The sequence below is a fragment of the Phascolarctos cinereus genome, unplaced genomic scaffold, assembly GCF_003287225.1.
Source record: "Phascolarctos cinereus isolate Bilbo 61053 unplaced genomic scaffold, phaCin_HiC Scaffold_2;HRSCAF=192, whole genome shotgun sequence".
Lineage (NCBI taxonomy): Eukaryota > Metazoa > Chordata > Mammalia > Diprotodontia > Phascolarctidae > Phascolarctos > Phascolarctos cinereus.
In genome coordinates, this window is record NW_027555625.1 from 100,201,522 (window position 1) to 100,221,792 (window position 20,271).

At 33.5% G+C, this 20,271-nt stretch overlaps 1 pseudogene; it reads right to left on the minus strand.

The window, feature by feature from the left end:
* Positions 1 to 387: 387 nt before the first annotated feature.
* Positions 388 to 20,271, minus strand: part of LOC110215095 (zinc finger protein 410 pseudogene) — a 32,560-nt pseudogene continuing 12,676 nt past the window's right edge.

The window sequence follows — 20,271 nt, forward strand, 5'->3', positions numbered from 1 at the left end:
AAAATGGAAGGAGCATCAGATCTTATATTCTTAAGTTCAAAGATCACTGCTGATAAAAAACATTGCCATGGAATTAATTGCTTGCTCCTTGGAAGGAAACTTATGGAAAATCTGGACAGCATACTAAAAAGCAGAGATATCCATCTTGTTGACAATGGTCCATGTAATCAAATCTGTTGCTTTTTTTCGATAATAATACATGGCTGTGAGAGTTGGACTATGAGGAAAGCTGAGTGCCACAGAACCAATGTTTTGAATTGTGGTTCTGGAGAAAATTCTTGAGAGTCCCCTAGAAAGCATGGAGACAAATCAGGCAATACTTAAAGAAATTAATTTAGCCTATTCACTGGAAGGTCAAGTATTGAAGGTGAAGCTTAAATACTTTGGTCACACAATGAGAAGATCGGACTTATTAGAAATGACCCTAATTTGGGGAAAGATTGAAGTCAAAAGGAGAGGTGATGGAAGAGAATAATATGGAAAAATATTGTCATTCCCTGTCGTTCCCACCATTAAGTGATGTTTCCTTATGAACAAGTTCTGGCCCCCACTCTGAAAGGTATTTGCTGTAAACTCGTCACTGCTGTGGTGGCATCATTTTTGAATGAACCAAGAGATGCTTCTGAAGGCTGGAATACTCAGCAAAGGCATGACCACAACCTTCAGCCTCACAGAAAAATGGCTTCTTACCTTTGTGCACTCGGAAGTGGTTCTTTAGTTTCCCAGTGGTGGTGAATTGCATTCCACATTCTAGCTCAGGACACACAAAGGGCTTCTCCCCATTATGAGTTACCATGTACACTTTCAGTCTCTGAAGCACATAAAACTTTTCCCACAGCCTTCAACTGCACAAATAAAAGAAAGGTCATTCCTATGGGCTTTTAGGTAGTATCTGAAATATATTGGCCACACAAATATCTGATCACAGTCTTCAACTGTTCACTAAAGACTCTTCTCTTGAAAAATGTGAGGGAAGTCCCAGAGTCTTTAGGCTGCTCATCAGTTTGACCAAGCTGAAATTTTTCTTACTCGCTACTGTCTTTGGCATTCTTTGACAGCTGTGCCTGAGTAGTAGGTATCAGACTGTCATCGGCAAACTCCTGAAACCAGATGAACCATGGCATACTGGCATCAGCATTATCACTGAAGAGAAAGTCATTCCCAAAATTCTCTGCCTCATCCTTAACAAACAATAAATGCTCAGCTGAAGAGAAAAAGGCCTGCTTTTGTTAGGTTAAGAATGATAAATAAAATTGGTTGGTTGGTGTCCTTTTTTTCTCAAAGATGAACAAAATGACATCAATATGCTAGAGTCAAGTTACAGTGTATGTGAATGTGGCTGATCAGACTAATACAAGCTTGGAATGTTCTACCACAGGTCAGGCACAAATAGTCCATGTGAATATTTTGGGTGGATTCTCTAAATTTCTACATCTTGCATTTCTTTTGAGCTATTTCAATTCTGCTTTGATGAAATGAAGTATTGTCACTTGGTTGAAGGTCTTGCAACAAGTGAGGAGACTCCACAGCTGAAAAAAAGCTCAAGAGACTTCTACATGGTATATGCCCTTGTTTCCTATCTGTCAGGACCCAGGTTCACTCAAAAGTTTCTCAACACAGCAAAGGGACCTCCTCACAGGAGTTGTTAGAATTTCAAGTATTATCTATATCATGAGCTGGCTGTATTCTGAGGTCTCAATAGGAGACAACAGGAACAAATTCTTTAGGTTCAGATTCGACCTGACCCTATCCCAATAGTATGGATGTGTTTTGAACAAATTGGAGAAGCAGCTCTGATTTGAACTCTAAATTGTCTCATAGCCTTGCTTCAGCTTCTAAATTATGTAACTGTTAAAGAGAGTTGCAAAGCTTAACGCAGAGTCTATGACAACCTCCAGTTATTCTCATATTTTCCTACAGAGTACAATTATCTCCTTATAGCTAAATTGTTCTGGACAGTGAATCAAATAACCTTCTCCTTCTGGGTAGCTGGCTGTCTCTGATCCCTAATTCTGTCTAGAAGTGGAGCTTTGGGCTCCTAATGGCCACTATTTTAACCAAATAAACTTGATTGAGAGAATATCAACAACCAGTGATCCATATATTTTTTCATCATTACTAGAAAATTTTCATAACAATAATTGGCAGACAAATTGAATGCATGCTTTCTGAAAGTGTTAAATGAGAAAAGGCAAATTATTTCCAACAATATTTTATAGTAGAGCATTCCAAAAACACAAAACTGATTAAAATTGGAGCAAATACATAATTTTATTTTGTTTTTTTGTTTGCTCACTATAAAGAATAGTTGAATGAAGCAAAAGAACATCAAGAAATAGAAGATTGATGGTGATATCCAGAGAGAAGGCCAGTTGGGCTTAGTAGCAGAGTGTGAGTGGAGTGTGAATCTCAAAAGGTAGATTGGAGCAAGTTGTTAAATGGGTAAGCAATAAGTGAACAAGCACAAAACAGAGGAGTTTGTGCTTGGTTCTAAAGGCATTAAGAAGTCACTGAAGTTTCTTGAGTAGAGAAGTGACATAGATAGTTCAATACTTAAGAAAAATCACTTAGCAGATTGGTGGAGGAATGATTAGAATGGGTAGAGATTTCTGACAAGAAAACCAATAAGGAAGCTGTTGTAATAACTTAGTCAAAGGATGATGAGGACCTGAACTATTGTAGCTGTATGAAGAGAAAGAAGGGATATAACAAGATATATATTGTTGAAGTAGAAATAACAATATTTATTTTTAATTATGTTTGTATGTATTTATTTAGATAATTCTCAATTACACTTGAAATTTTTTAACAATCTTTTTTATACTTTTGAGTTCCAAAATCTTACTGTCCTTCCTCCACTTCCCCCCTCCTTAAGAAGGCAAGCAATTTCATTTTGATTATACATGTGAGGTCATGCAAAACATGTCCACATTAGCCACATTACAAAAGAAAACACAAACAATAAAATAATAAGAACAAAGGTATTTAAAAGAAATTTATTTCAATCTACACTTTAAATTCATCAATTTTCTCTCTGGAGGTGGAAAACATATTTCATCATAGGGTTTTGGAATTGTCTTTGATCACTTTCTTGATCAGAGTAGCTAAATCTTTCAGAATTGATCACCCTTACAATATTGTTGGTACTATGTACAACATTCTCTTGGTTCTGCTCACTTCACTCAACATCAGTTCATATTAATCTTTCCAGGTTTCTCTGAAACCATCCTACTTCTTATTTCTTATACCACAATAGTATCTCATCACAATCATATAACACAACTTGTTCAGCCATTTCTGAATTAATGAGCATCCCCTCAATTTACAATTATTTGCCAACACAAAAATAGCTGCTATAAATATTTTTGTACATATAGGTCCCTTTCATTTTTTCTTTGATCTCTTTGGAATACAGACTTAGCAGTAGTATTGCTTGGTCAAAGACCAAGTTATATAGGCCTTTGGCATAGATCCACATTGCTCTCCAAAATGGTTCACAACTCCACCAGTACATTAGTGTCTCAATTTTTCTATGTCACGTTCAGCACTTGTCATTTTACTTTTCTGTCATGTTATCCAATTTGACAGATTTGAATTGATATCTCAGAATATTTTTAAATATGCATTTCTCAAATTATAAGTGATTTAGGTAATTTAATGTGACTATTGATAACTTTGATTTCTTCTTCTGAAAACTGACTATTCATAACTGTTGACCATTTATCAACTGGGGAATGGCTCTCTCTCTCTCTCTCCCCAAACTTGGTTAAGATATATATATAGATAGATAGATAGATAGATAGATAGATAGATAGATAGATAGATAGATAGATATAGATATAGATATAGATATAGATATAGATATAGATATAGATATAGATATAGATATAGATATAGATATAGATACATACATACATATATAGATATACATACATATATATCTATATATATATCTATATATATCTATATATATCTATATATAGATATATATAGATATATATGATATCTATATATATATCTATATATATTTGAGAAATGAAGCCTTTATCAGGAAAACAAAACAAAAACTTGTTGATACCCCCCCCCCAGTTTACTGTATTCCTTCCACATTTCGCTGCATTAGTTTTGTTTGTGCAAAACATTTTACTTTGTAATTTTTAAATTCCCTAAGTGATGGGCACTCACTTTATTTTCAGTTCTTTGTTACAACAAAAAGACAAAGTGATTTATTTTCTCTGTGGGGCTAGGGCAAGAGTAAACTGAAATAATGGGAAGTATATATGACTAATGAATTCACACAGAAATTACAGCCTCATTTGCTCATGTCAAAACAGAAAAAAATATATGGTGGTTTTTTTTCTTCTCCACAATAAAAAGCCCTAATATACTCCTAGTTAAATCTTCCACAATATATAATGCCTGAAAATTGTTAAACAAATCAACACTAAAATGCAATTCTGAATTATATTGCATGTAGTTTTATATTCTAGTAGTTTCCTGTATGTCAGAAGAAAGGACCTTTGTATACTAATGAAGTACCAATATGACAATGTTTTTAGTGGTGTTTTGAGGTATGTAATTGTCATATATATGTATGTGTGTGTGTGTATATATATATATACATATATAGACACACATGTGTACGTATATAGACACACGTGTGTCTATATATGTACATGTGTGTCTGTATTTATATATACCATATATATGTATATGCATATGGATGTATGTATATATGTACATGTATGTCTATCTGTCTGTCTATCTATCTATCTATCTATCTATCTATCTATCTATCTAAATTGTCCACCTGAAATAAATGCACTTTTATCCAAATTCTTTTTTTATTTAAAAGTCATTCAAGTTAGAAGAGGGACTAGAATTTTTTGTTCTTGACCCAAAATGGCAAAAGTAGAAGAAAATAGAATCAGGCAAAAGTAGTATGGGGTGCCTTGGAGAATCTGTCCTCCTCACTGGACATCTTAAGGCAAAATCTTAGTGACTAGAATTTTTAGAAATGATGGAGTTAGCATTATTATTCAGGTAAGAGTTGGGCAACAATAACGTTTTATTTTATTTTAAAATATGAAACCTATACTTATATTGTAACAATAGAAAGTGTACCAAGATTTTGCCTTTAGGCCATAGTTTGGTGGCCCCTGGACTGGATGGCCTCTGAGGCTCAGTCCAACTCTGAAGGTATGTGATTCTGTTTGTTGTTTTGTTCAAGCTATCCAAGTAGTTCTAAATACATAGAACTGTATTAATCACCAAGAACACATCTCTTTAAATGTTTTACTGCAAAATTATTCTTATAATTTTGACAGGAATTGAAGTCAGGAATTGGCTTGTGGCTTGTATATTCCATTCTGTTACTTTTTTTTATATATCAGCATAAGTTAGGTCTTATACTAGTTAAATTTGTGTTTGTCCAATCTTCTTGTCATACAATATCAGTATTCTAGTTTGTTTTATGAGGAAATTAAAATCATTCAATATCATTCAATAATTGTTTTTTGCTCTTTAATTGACCTTATTCTGCATTGCTGTCCCATTTTCTATGATGGCTTAAGCTACATTTCTCTATTCTTGAGTTAATCTCAGGATTGCAGTTTTCATTCCAAGTTAATTTAAAGCTATAATTAAAAGGGAATGCTCTTTTCACTCACATTATCAGCCCCTGGGACATCTGCTTGTTGTCTGTAAGCCCCAACCAGCTTGTCATGGTGACATCCCCCAAAAGATATGTCATCTGTCCCTGCCTGTCTTTATGCAGTTATTAGAGATTTGATCTCCTCACAGAAGACAGCAAGCCTGGTGGTACTGATCCCCTAGAAAAAATTACAAGAGGGAGATTGTGTCTTACAAAGCAATTAATGTTCCTTAATTGTCAGAAAGGGGCATGATTGGCCACACCTGAAGGCCAACCCACTTTTCTTCATATAGCCAATTGCAATGTTCTACAAGATACCCTTATTTCCTGTTTTTCACTAAGCTCCCCCCCCTTTATCATTGGATTTCCTGACCTTACTGGGTTGGCCACTGTGACCCACTGTGTTAACAGTTATATACATCACTGCTAATAAACTGATTTGACTAACAGTATGTACCTTAGCTTGACTTTTTAAAAATTTTATGATAATTGAGTCAATCAATTAGTCAACTAAATTAAGTTATTATCAACATATTCCAATTTTTCTACTTTTGTCATGTAAGAATGCCTTTACTAAATCAATTAATTAATCAAAGGCATTAACACAATGCATGACATGTCAAGCTTTGTGACTCTTCCATGAAATGGCAAGCCATTTCTGTGCCTAGCTTTCATTCAAGTGTGTGGAAGCATAGAAAACATTTTTTCAGTCAACTACCTGAGAAGGAAATACTTGGGGAAGGGGAAGAGGAATAGATATAGCATGTCCTCTCTACAACATAGAACAACTTTGTGAACTGTGAAGATTTGTTCATGAGACTTCTCATCACTCTCCTAGTAGCATCCCAGGAATAGCCATGATTGGCAGCAATGCCTACATTAGCTGCTAGGGACCAATGGTACATACCAAGAAAAGGCCACTTTAGGACTCTACAAGGAGCCCAGAATAAGTGTCATTCCTAAGCAGAACATCTTGAAGGCTTGGCAAAGAGGCTTCACAAGCTGAGTAACTACTTTTGCTATATATGCTTTAAGCATGAGCCAACCATTCCTCGAATTAATCTATTTGTGAAAGTTTTGGGGGGATTGTTTTATTCCAAATTTCCTTACTATAACACCTTAGTAAATATTTCTTTCTAAATATTAATTGAATGTGGCTGATTAATAGATATAAACTGATATTTTGGGTATGGAGAAGAACACTCCTAAGGGCTTATGAGGTAATACCTTTAGAAAGACACATCTCAAATAATGCCCCCTGGAATTCCAACAAGAGACATATTAACTTCTTCCTGGGGTCTCTACCTGTTGAGACCAGTGGGAGGTGGAAAAGCACCACTGGAGAATATGAAAGTTTATTATGAAAAACAAAATAAAATTTGTTCAAATAGAACAAAATGCTGCCTTAACATTTCTCTTCAAAGAAAGCATTCCCCAGGTGTATATATAAGTGACTACAAAAGTGAACTTTAATTTGGACCCAAGCTTAAAGAGGAGAAGGAGAATTATTGGAATAGTCTTTAGAAAATTATAAACCTCCTTCAATGGCTTCAAATATTCCCAGAAACAAAGGCTTAAATTTAAAAAAAAAAAAAAACTTGGCTCAACTTTTTAATACTAGCATTTGACAGTGTCACTGCATGAATTAAAAATGAATTGCATACAGAAGGAAAGGTTGTAAGCAATTTTAACATATAACAAATGAGTAACAGAATAAAAATAAAAGTAAAAGATATCATTGTAGAAATGTATAATACTCAAAGAATATGGTCTAATGAGGGTATAGACTAAGTGATAGACAATATTAGCATTTCATTTGTGATTTTGGGAAAGGGAAGAAGGCCTTCAATGGTTGAGTGGCCGCTCAGTGGAAAACATTCCCCTAATATTTTGACATTTTCTTCTTCTATACAGACTTTGTAAATATTCGCTATAGTTATATATCATGATCCTTTCTGTAATTTGATTGTTACAGTATCAAATCAGCAGGGGAAAAGGTTTATCCTATTTTGATTGTATTGGTATGGCCCTGCAATTAAATATTTAATAAATTTATACTTTTTTTAATTTTATTTATTCATTTGAAAGGTATGTCATGTCATATATATCTTGGCAGGTCACTTCCAACATTTTCAATGCATTTTGTCTTTATTTTTTAATATTCTCTTTGTATTTATCTTTCTATTTTTCTAATACATATTATTAATAATACTAAATTATTGGTGATTATTTCTCATTTTCTAAGTCAACCAGAATGGCACACAAGAATAAAGGCAACCTTATATGCAGTATGGTAATGTTTATTCCAATAATTCACATTTCTTGGGCTCCCCATAGCCATCCAAAAAAATTGTGTGTGTGTGTGTGTGTGTGTGTGTATTCTACTTATTATTTGCTAAAGAAATTTTTCAGTATTTCTTTATTATATATAATCACTTCCCTTAATTTCACGTAAAGTTTTTGGTCATGTTATGAAACACTTATTTCATACATATGGTTAAAGAGTTTACATTAATTATAAATGAATTCTGCATCTTTAACTGGCTTGCTCTACATCTATTGCTAAAATCATATGATTTTATTTGTTTTTATAATTAGTGTGATTTATTATTCAATTTATTTTCTAATGTGGAACTATTCTTGCATTTCCAATGCAAATTCAATTTAGTTCTATTGTATATTTTGGATATATTGCTATAATCTCTTTGCCATCACTTTATTTCCTTTGCATCTCAGAGTTCATTAGTAATATTATACTGCTGTTCTTCTTTCTGCTTTTTCATTCCTTGGTATAACATATATATATATATATATATATATATATATATATATATATATATATACACATATATATATATATTTGAAACTGCTTTATAGGGACTTCTGAAAGTCAAGATGGTGGAGTAAGCAGTAAATCCCTGTAGTTCTCCCATATACACCTCCAAACACCCATAAATTAGTCCCCCAGAAGAAATGCTGGAACAATGGAGCCAGTAGAAAGAGAGGGTAGAGCAATCTTTAGACTGGAGATTTGGAGAATCATCAAGAAAGGTCTATATCACTTAGGTAAAAGGGGGCCACAGATCCAAGACAGGAAGTACCCCAACAAGACGGCAGCAAGCCCCAGTTCATTAAACCAGTGGGAGATCCTGAGCCCCAGTGGCAAATGCCAACACCAGCACCCCCATGTACCTTAGCATGGTCAGGGAAATCAGCACACTACAGTTCTGAGAACCACTACATTCTCCAGTGTAACTCCCCCTCCTCAAAGAATATGCAGAAATACCCCATCTTGCCTCAGCACAGTCCAGACACCACCACTGGTTTCCCAACTCAGCATCAGGTAAGCTGCCAGATCCCAACAGTCTCCAGCAACCAGCACCTGAGGCCCAAGAAAACAAAGCTAGTGACCAGGCCCCTAGTCCACAGTATAAGAAAGTTGGGAGACTGCCCTCTGCGCTCCAGAAGAAAACTCAACTTCAAAAGCCACAAATGAAGCCCAAAAATGAGCAAGAAGTAAAACAGAACACTGACCATAGAAAATTAATATGGTGACAGGGAAGGTCAAAACAAAATCTCAGAAGACAACATTTTCAACATACCAACATCTGAAACCTAAAAGTGGAATATGAGTTGATTTCAAGCCCAAAAGGCTTTCTTAGAAGAGCTCAAAAAGGATTTTAAAAGTCAAATAAGAGAGGTAGAAGAAAAACTGGGAAAAAGAAATGAGAGGTATGCAAGACAGAGTCAAGAGGAAGGACAAAAATTGACTGAAGAAAACAATTCCTTAAAAATGAAGTTGGCCACATTAGGAAAAATCCACTGAAGAAAGCAACTCCCTAAAAAGTAGAATTTGCAAAGTGGAAAAGGAGGCAAAAAAAAACTAACTGAAGAAAATAATTCCTTAAAAATTATAATTGATCAAGTAGAACCTAATGACTCCATGAGACATCAAGAGTCAGGCAAACAAAATCAAAAGAAAGGGAAAAAAATAGAATAAAATGCAAAATAACTGATTAGAAAAACAAGTGATCTGAAACACACATCCAGGAGAGATAATGTAAGAATTATTGGACTACCTGAAAGCCATGATGAAAAACAGATCCTGCAAAGCATCTTTCAAGAAATTGTCAAGGAATACTGCCCTGATATCCTAGAACTAGAGGGTAAAATAATAATTGAAATAATCCCCTGAGCACCTCTAGGAACAGATCCAAAAATGAAAACTCCAAGGAATATTATAGCTAAATTCCAGAAGTGTCAGGTGAAGAAGAGACTACTGCAAGCAGCCAGAAAGAAACAAATAAAATATCATGGAACCAAAGTCAGAATTAAGTAGGACCTAGCAGCTTCTACATTAAAAAAATAAGAAGGCTTGGAATATAATATTCCAGAAAGCAAAGGAGCTTGGATTACAACCAAGATTCAACTAGCCAGCAAAACTAAGCACAATATTTCAAATGAAAACATGGACACACAATTAAAAAATAAACTTTCTATCATTCCTGATGAAAAGACCAGGGCTGGAAAGAAAATTTTGTCTTTAAATATAAGACTCAAGAGAAGCACAAACAGGTAAAAAGGAAGAAAAAATACATGCAATTCAGTGAGGTAAAACTGTCTACATTTGTACATGGGAAAGTGATATTTGTAACTCTTGAGAACTGTATCTTCATTATGAGTTAGAAGGAGTATACATACAGAAAGGATGTGGATATAACTTAACTTTGATGCATTGATAAAGAAATTAATTAAAGGTAGAAAAATTATTTTATTGGCAGAAGGGGAAAGGGGAAACAAAATAAGGTAAATTATATCACAAGAAGAGGCAAAAAGACCTATTGTTTAGAGGATGGGGGGGTGAACATTGTTTGAATCTTACTCATATTTTAATTGGCTCAAAGATGGAATAACATGCATAAACAGTTGGTTATAGAAATCTGTCTTAACCTACAGGGAATTAGGAGGAGAAAGGGGAAAGAAAAGGGAAAAGGAGATAAAAGGATGGGCAGTAGAAGGGAAAAAGGGAAAGAAAAGGGTGGGAGGATGATGGAAGGGTAGACTGAAAGAATCAGAGATCAGAAGAAAAACAATGGTGAGGAGGAAAAGGGTGAAAGGAGACAGAAAAGTATTAATGGGAGAGAGGAATAGGATAGAGAGAAATACACAGTTAATAATCATAAGAGTGAATGTAAATGGGATGAACTCTCCCATAAAACACAAAAGGACAGCAGAGTAGTTAAAAAACAATAAAGTTATAATATGTTGTTTACAAGCAACACATTTAAAGTAGAAAGATATTGGGCAAAGGTAAAAAAGAACTAGAGCAGAATATATTCAGTTTCAGCTGAAGAAAAAAAAAGGGTAGTAATCCTTTTCTCAGACAAAGCAAAAGCAAATATAGATCTGATTAAAATAGAAAAGGGAGGAAACTATGTCTTACTAAAAGGTACCATAGACAAAGAAGTAATAACAATATGAAACATGTATGCACTAGGTGATGTAGCATTTGGATTCTTAGAGGAGAAGTTAAGTGTGTTGCAGGAAGAAATACATTGTAAACCTTTACCAGTGAGGGACATCAACCTCTGCCACTCAAAGCTAGATGAATCTGTCCACAAAATAAGCAAGAAGAAAGAACATGAGGAGGTGAATGGAATTTTTAAAAAGTTAAACATGATCAAATATTAGGATAAAAAAACCACAATCGAATGGAGAAAGGCATAAATATCAAATACATCCCTTTCAGATCATGATGCAGTAAGAATTACATGTAATACAGGGCCACAAAAAAATAGACTAAAAATTAACGGGAAACTAAATAATCTAAGCCTAAAGAATGAGTGGGACAGGCAGCAAATCATAGAATCAATCAATAACTTCATTAAAGATAATGACGAAAATGAGACAAAATATCACAACTAATGGTATACAGCCAAATCAGTTCTTAGAGGAAATTGTATATCTCTAAATGTTTACATAAATAAAATAAAGGAAGAGGTGATCAATAAATTGGGCATTCAATTAAACAAAAGTTAGAAAAAGAACAAATTAAAAATACCCAAATAAATACCAAATTAGAAATTCTGAAAATAAAAGGAGAGATTAATAAAACCAAAATTAAGAAAACTATTGAACTAATAAAAGAGCCAGTTTTATAAAAAACAATAAAATAAATAAACCTTCTGTTAATTTAATTAAATAGAACAAAACCAAATTACCAATATCAAAAAATTAATGTGAATTCATCACCAATGATGTCAAAGCTAAGACAATAATTAGAGCTATTTTGCCCAACAGTAAGACAATAAATTTGAAAATCTAAGTGAAATGGATGAATATTCACAAAAATATAAATTTCTCAGATTGACGTAAGAGGAAATAAAACACTTTAAAAACCCCATTTCAGAAATAAGAAATTGAAAAAGCCATCAATGAACTCCCTAAGAAAAACTCCCTAGGGCCACACGAATTTCCAGTGAATTTTAGCAAACATTTGAAGAACAATTACTTCTAATACAATTAAACTATTTGGGAAAATAGGCAAAGAAGGAGTCCTACTAAATTCTTTTTATGACATAAATATAGTGGTGATGCCTAAATCATAAGAGCCAAAAATAGAAAGAAAATAATAGACCAATTTCCCTAATGAATATTGATGAAAATTTTTAAATAAAAGATTAGCAAAGGGATCACAGCAATTTTTTCAGGAGGACAAAACACTATGAGGAGGTATCATTTATACCAGAAATATTAGGCTGGTTTATTATTTTAAAAATTGCCAACATAATTGACCATATCAATAACAGAACTAAGAGAAATCATATGATTATCTCAATAGATGTAGAAAAAGCTTGGACAAAATACAACACCTATTCCTATTAAAAATGCTAGAGAGTATAGGAATAAATGGAATTTTCCTTAGAAGTAGCATCTACCTAAAAACATCAGCAAGCATTATATGCAATGGGGATAAGTAAGAAACATTTCCCATAAGATCAGGGTTAAACAAGGATGTTCATTATCAATGCTATTATTCACTATTGTTTTTGAAATGTTAGCTTTAGCAGTAAGAGAAGAAAAAAATGGAGGAATTAGAACAGGCAATGCAGAAACAAAGATATCACTCTTTGCAGATGATATGATGAGATACATAGAGAATTCTAGAGAATCAATTAAAACACTACTTGAAATAATTAACAATTTTACTAAAGTTGTAGAATATAAAACAAACCCACAGAGATCATGAGAATTTTTATATATTGCTAACAAGGGCCAGGAGCAAGAGATAGAAACAGAAATTCCATTTAAACTTGCTGTGTAGAATATAAAACATTTAGGAGTCTACCTGCCAAGACAAACACAAGAATTATATAAACACAGTTACAAAACACTTTTCACACAAATAAAGTCAGATTAAAATAATTAAACAAATGTCAGTTGCTCATCAGTAGGCTGAGATAATACAATAAAAATGACAATTCTACCATATATATATATAATAAATTAATTTATTTACTTATTCAGTGCTATACAATTAAACTTCCCAAAAATTATCTTATGGAGCTAGAAAAAATAATAATAAAACTCATCCAGAAGAACAAAAGAACCAGAATATCATGGAAATTAATGAAAAGAAATTCAAGGTAAGGTGGCCTAGCCATACCAAATATAAAACTGTAATATAAAGGAGCAATCATCAAAATTACTGGGTACTGGTTAAGAAAAAGAATGGTGGATCAGGGGAATACGTTAGGTACACAAGACACAATAGTCAATGATTATAATAATCTACTGTTTGATAAATCCAAAGATTGTAGTTTCTAGGATAAGGACTCACTATTTGACAAAAACTGCTGGGACAACTGGAAAATAGTATGGAAGAAAGCAGGCATGGCCCAACATCTTACACAGTATACCAAGGTAAAGTCAAAAAGGGTACACAATTTAGATATGAATACTGATAATATCAGTAAGTTAAAAGAGTAAGGAATAATTTACCCATCAGATCTATAAAGAATATAAGAATTTGTGACCAAACAAGAGATAGAGAATGTTATAAAATACAAAATGAATAATTTTGATTACATTAAATTAAAAAGTTTTGTACAAACAAAGCCAATGCAACCAAGATTAGAAGGGAATCAGAAAGCTGGGAAACAATTTTTACAGCCAATTTCTCTGATAAAGTCCTCATATCTAAATACACATACATACATACATATATATATATATATATATATATATATGTGTATATATGTATGTATGTATGTATATATATAACATATATATATTTATATATGGTATATATTATTAAATTTATAAAATGTCATTCACAAATTTATAAATGGTCAAATGATATGAACAGGCAGTTTTCAGATAAAGATATTAAAGCTACCTCTAGTCATATGAAAAAAAAAGTTCTAAATCACTAATAATTAGAGAAATGCAAATTAAACTAACTCTGAGATACCACATCACATGATCAGATTGGCTAACATGACAAAGCAAGAACATGATAAATGTTGGAGAAGATATGGGAAAATTGGAGTACTAATGCATTGTTGGTGGAGTCTGAACTGATCCAACCATTCTGGAGAGCAATTTGGAACTATGCCCAAAGGAGATCAAACTGTACATATCTTTTGATGTGGGAATACTGCGCTAAGCCTATATGCCAAAGAGATAATACAAAGGGGAAAAGTACCCACATGCACAAAATATTAACAAAAGCTCTTTTGTGGTGGCCAAGAATTGGAAATTAAGGGGTTGTCCATAAATTGGGGAATGGCTGAAGTAGTTGTGGTATATTAATGTAATGGAATAATATTGTTTCTTAAGAAATGATGAAGGGACATCTAGGTGATGCAATAGAGCACCATCCCTGGAGTCAGGAGGACCTCAGTTCAAATCTGGACTCAGACACTTGATACTTACTAGCTGTGTGACCCTGGCAAGTCACTTAATCCCATTACCTCGCCAAAAAAAAAAATTATGAGTAGGCAGACTTCAGAAAAACCTGGAAAGACCTATATGAATTCATGCTGAGTGAAGTGAGCAGAACCAGGAGAACATTATACACAGTAACAGTAACATTGCGTGATGACCAACTTTGATTGACTTAGCTTTAAAAAAAATAAAGAAGGTTTTACAAGAGATGACATGTTGAACATCTTTCAGATGAGAGCTATGCCATGAATTGACATAAACAGAAATATTCCCTCTTTTGTTCATTCCACTGTTTGTGGTACAGGCCTAGTGGTAATTTCCTCACTATGATTTCTTTTCAGACATTCAAGAACAAGAAGTTTCTTGCAAAGGAGTTGAAGCAAAATCTTCAGTGTATCTGCATGAAATTATGCAATAAAAGTGGTCACAACTCCATGAAAAGACAGTGGAGAAAGTCTAAGATGGAGTTATACAGAACACATTCAGCATTATAACATACATTGTACAGAGACCTCACTATGTGACCAACCTAAATAAAAATAAATACAACTGCCCTCCCACCATAGAAACTGTTTGCTAGGGACTTCTGGCAGTACGGGAGCACTTAAAGAAACTTCATGCTTACAAGAATACTCCTGACCTTTGCCATTCATCATCATCATCATCATCATCATCAACATTGTCATCATCACCATCAAATAGCTAGTATTTATATAGAATCTTCTTTGTGCCAAGCACTGTGCCAAGTGTATTATAAATATCACATTTGATTTTCACAGAAATCCTTATTATCTCCTTTTAGAGATGAGGAAACTGAGGTTCAATCACCAATCATTTAACATTAGAACAGCAAATATGTTTACAATAGTTCAACTAGTATCCTGTGTATTACACTTTGTGTAGTAATTTTATGCCTTAAATTGCACTTTGAAAATCAGTTTCAATTTTAAATAAGGAGTTGGGCTTAGAATTGAGAAGACCTGGGTTTGAATGCTACTTCAAACATTATCCTGAACAAGTTATTAATCTTCTTTGAATGTTTTTACTCACCTACAAAAGAGGAAAAATCAACTCTTTGCAAGATGGTTGTGAGTGTAATGGGTTACCTGATTGATGTCAGTCACTCTTCATCATTAAATGGAGATCAAATAGAAAAGCCTTTGTAAACCCTAAAGTAAACTCTATCAAGTAGATGACCTCTGGCTGGCTCCAAAAAAAATCAAAGACACAGTGAGAGTTAACTGTTCATCTCCAGCTTATTTTTCTGAAAGGATAAGTCATCTTAGTCTCTTTTTTTAGGAGCTTGTGATTTTTGATGTTGACAGTGTACAGTGCCTGACATGTAGTAAGCATTTTATAAATACTTGTTGACAGACTACTTGACTGAAAACTTCATGTATAGAATATGTCTTTTTGGAACTAGCCTGTCTGTAGATGAAACACACATGTATGTAAACATATATGTATGTATGTATGTATGTATATTTACCGTATATGTGAATATGTGTATAAAATGTGCTGAATATATAGCTCTGTAATTAATGGCTGCTTATTTAAAAAAATAAGATAGAAACAGTTAACAAACACGCAAGAATAAAATGTCATGGTTATGCAAAGATTCTGTGATTTCTTCTGCTAGGAAACAACTGGTGTTGGCACTTCCTCCAACTGAGTTGGTCTGTCAGTCCCAGAAAGTTGCTTGAAACGGAGAAAGGGTCAATGAATTGCTCAGGGTCATATAGCTAGTAATTATCAGAGGTAAGATTTGAACCCAGATCTTTCTAGCTCTAAACCCAGTATTTCAGTCCCAAAGGAATAGTGCCTTTCTCTATAAAATTATGTATTACAAATTACGTATTTATTCATTGAAGGATTCAGAGACAAGGAAGAAGCTTATTTGACTGCTATATGCTTCAATATCTTTCTCAACTACAAAATGAAAGACACTCACATCAAATCTCAACGTATCAGGAAAAAGTTCTATTCTCAGGGCAACTATTGAAATATTTTTTTCCCTAGCAAAATCTGATATTATATAATGCAATTCAAAAATAATAAGCAAAGAGGCCAGGCAATAACTTGGACCTTACTGTAATAAGATTTGACTTTATGGGAATTGACAGTAAAATACTTTGAATTCCTCAAATGCACATGCCAAAAAACTTTTTTATTAAACACCAATAGGGTTTGGAAAACTAAGGGCTTTATATTCCTAAATGGAAAGCATTTTTTCAATTATATATAAGAATGTGACATATTTTTTTTGTCAATCAATTGACTCAAAAATCCTAAAACTTTGAGATAATTTGAGAGAGTCAATAAATCAGCAGTGTAAAAGAGCCTTAGGTTTGGAATGTGATTTCTTTCCAAACAAATTTCGTGTACTGGCTCCATGACCTTGACCAAGATGTTTTACTTTTCAAACCTATTTTATCACCTACAAAATGCAAATAAACAAACCTTGCATTCTCTATCTCATGGGACTGTTGTTGAATTAGATAATGTATGTAGAGGGTGTTGTAGACCTTAAAATACTCCATAAATTTGAAGCATTATTAGTAACGTATCCTTTCTGCAAGCACAAAAGCCATCTGTGATCTCCAGGATTGCTTCATGGAGATGAGCAGGTAAGAACTCAATACATGAAGAATTTAAGACTTATTTCAGTCTTCTCAATATGGCCATTAAGTGTAGCCATTGATACAAAAAGGATGCTAATAAGATGTGTTATCTGTATCTAGCCTTATTTGGTGTAATGTAGTGGATGGCACCCAAACTCATTCTCAGGAACACCTGGAATTCAAATACCATTTTCACTATTTTCTAGTTATATGACCAGGAGCAAATTAGTTCCTCAGAGCCTCAATTTTCTGTAAAATGAAGATACTAATCCTAGTTCCTCACAAAATTGTTGTGAAGTTCAAAAGAGACATTATATGCAAAATTTTTGCAAACACTAATTATACATTTACCAATTAGTGTTCACCCTTGGTATATTTCAAAATATCTAGGGACTATAAGCCATGGGTTGATATTTCTTTCTTTTTTCATAAATAGCATTTTCCCAATTGTGTTTAAATCTGGTTTTCAACATTCATTTTTTAAAAGATTTTGAGTTCCAAAATTTTTCTCCCTCCCTCCTTACCATCACCTCCCCAGGATGGCAAGCAATCTGATATAGGTTACAGATGTGCAATCATGTCAACATATTTCAATATTAATCATGCTGTGAAATAAGAAACAGAACAAAATGGAAAATACACACACACACAAAAAGAATGAAAAATAGTATGCTTCGATTCTGCATTCTGACTCCATACTTTTCTCTGAATGTGGATAGCATTTTCTGTCATGAGTCTTTTGGAATCGCCTAAGAACATTATATGACTTAGAACAGCTAAGTCTATCAAAGTTGATCATCACATAATGTTGTTGTTACTATGTACAATGTTCTCCTAGTTCTGCTCACTTCACCTGGTCTGTTTGTGTAAGTCTTTCCAGGTTATCTCTGAAATCCACCTGATCACTATTTTTTAAAGCACAACAGTACTCCGTTACATTCATGTACCACAGCTTGCTCATCCATTCCCTAACTGTTGGGCATCCTCCCAATTTGCAATTTTTGGCCACCACAAAAAGAACTTCTATAAATATTTTTGTACATACATGTTTTTTCTCACTTTTTTATGATCTCTTTTTGGGATAATGACCTACTAGTTGTATAGATGGATCAAAGGAATTGCACAGTTTGATGGCCCTTTGGGCATAGTTCCAAATTGCTCTCCAGAAGGGCTGGATCAGTTCACAACTCTACCAAAAGTCATTAGTATCTCAATTATCCCATATCTTCTCCAGTGTTTATCATTTCCCTTTTCTGTCATATTAGCCAATCTAATAGATGAGAGGTGGTACCTCAGTGCTGTTTTAATTAGCATTTCTCTAATAAATAGTGATTTAGAGTATTTTTTCATGACTCTACATAGCTTTAATTTCTCCCTCTAAAAACTTCCTGTTTATATCCTTTGACCATTTATCAATTGGGGAATGATTTGTATTCTTATAAATTTGACTCAGTTCTCTACATATTTGAGAAATAAGGCCTTTGTCCAAAAAATTTATTGTAAAAAGTCTTTCCCAGCTTTCTGCTTTCCTTCTAACCTTTGTTGTGTTGGCTTTGTTTTTGCAGAAAATGTTTTAGTTTAATGTAATCAAAATTATCCATTTTGTATTACATAATGTTCTCTATCTTTTGTTCACCATAAATTCTTCCCTTCTCCATAGATTTCCCAGTTATATCATTCCTTGCTCTCCTAATTTGCTTATGATATTACCATTTATGTCTAAGTCATGTACCAATTTTGACCTTATGTTGGTATACAGTGTAAGACATGGGTCCATGCCTAGTTTCTGCCATATTATTTTTCAGTTTTCCCAGCAGTTTTTGTGAAATGATGAGTTCTTATCCCAGAAGCTTGAGTCTTTGGATTTATCAAACAGTAGATAACTATAGTCATTCACTACTGTGGTTTGTGTAACTAATCTATTCCACTGATCCACCACTCTATTTCTTATCAAGTAGCAAAAAGTTTTGATGATTGCTGATTTGTAGTTTGAAAGCTAGTACAGTTAGTCTACCTTCCTTTATATTTTTTTCATCAATTCCATAGGCAGTTATTTCTAAAAGATACCAGACATCTTTGTCTATTTCAGGATTCAAATGAATATCCTTATCTCCTAAGTATTAGCCTGTAAGTTTCAGAGCCTGATTGATCCTTTGTATCATCTTGTCTGCTGTTTAATCTCTATAAAAAAAAAAAAAAACCAAGAAGCAATACTATGTCCTGTGGATTGTATTGTGGTGATCAGACAAACGCATCCTTATATTCTTTCTTCACTAATTCTACTAAGCCAAATTAATATAAAGATTTGCTTTCTGGGACTCAGAATTTTCAAACCAATATGTAAATATTGTAACATCATGTGATGCATCCAAATCACAAATATTTAAATTCACTTTAAATAAGCCACACATTATAATTTCTTAGGTTTTCATCATTTCTCACCTGGCTGCAGGAATATTGGATTCCCCTAATATCCTCCAGGAAACTCATTATTGGGAAATCATCATTCCATAAGCCTTGGTACTCCACCTCGTCACCACTCTCCGATGGAGGGTAGGAACATGAACTCTAAAATCTCCATTCAACGAAGAAGCTCAGCTTACAGATCTCATTTCTTACCTGGCTGAACTTTGAGAGTTTTCTGATTTCTCCTCCTTGTCCCTGGGTTTGGTATCTGCACCTAGACCCCATTCCCCTTGTTCTTCAGCTTCCTTTTCTATGTTGTCTTCCTCTGTTAGATTCTAAGCACATTGAGGCAGAGATTTTTTTTTTATTCCTATCATAGTGCTCAGTACAGTAGCTGGCAAATAATGGATACTTAATAAATATTTATTGATTATTGACTTAATTTCTATGCTGTTGTGTTGTATTTTAGTGAGATACTATTATGTATAGTGTTGAACTTGGAGAGAATAATAGTTCACATTGATACAACATTTGAGTTTGCAAAGGGCTATGTGATTTTGAGTCTCAAAGCAATACTGTGAACTATTATTATCCTTGTCTCAATGATTCAAAAACTGAGGCTCAGAATGGTTGAATGATTTA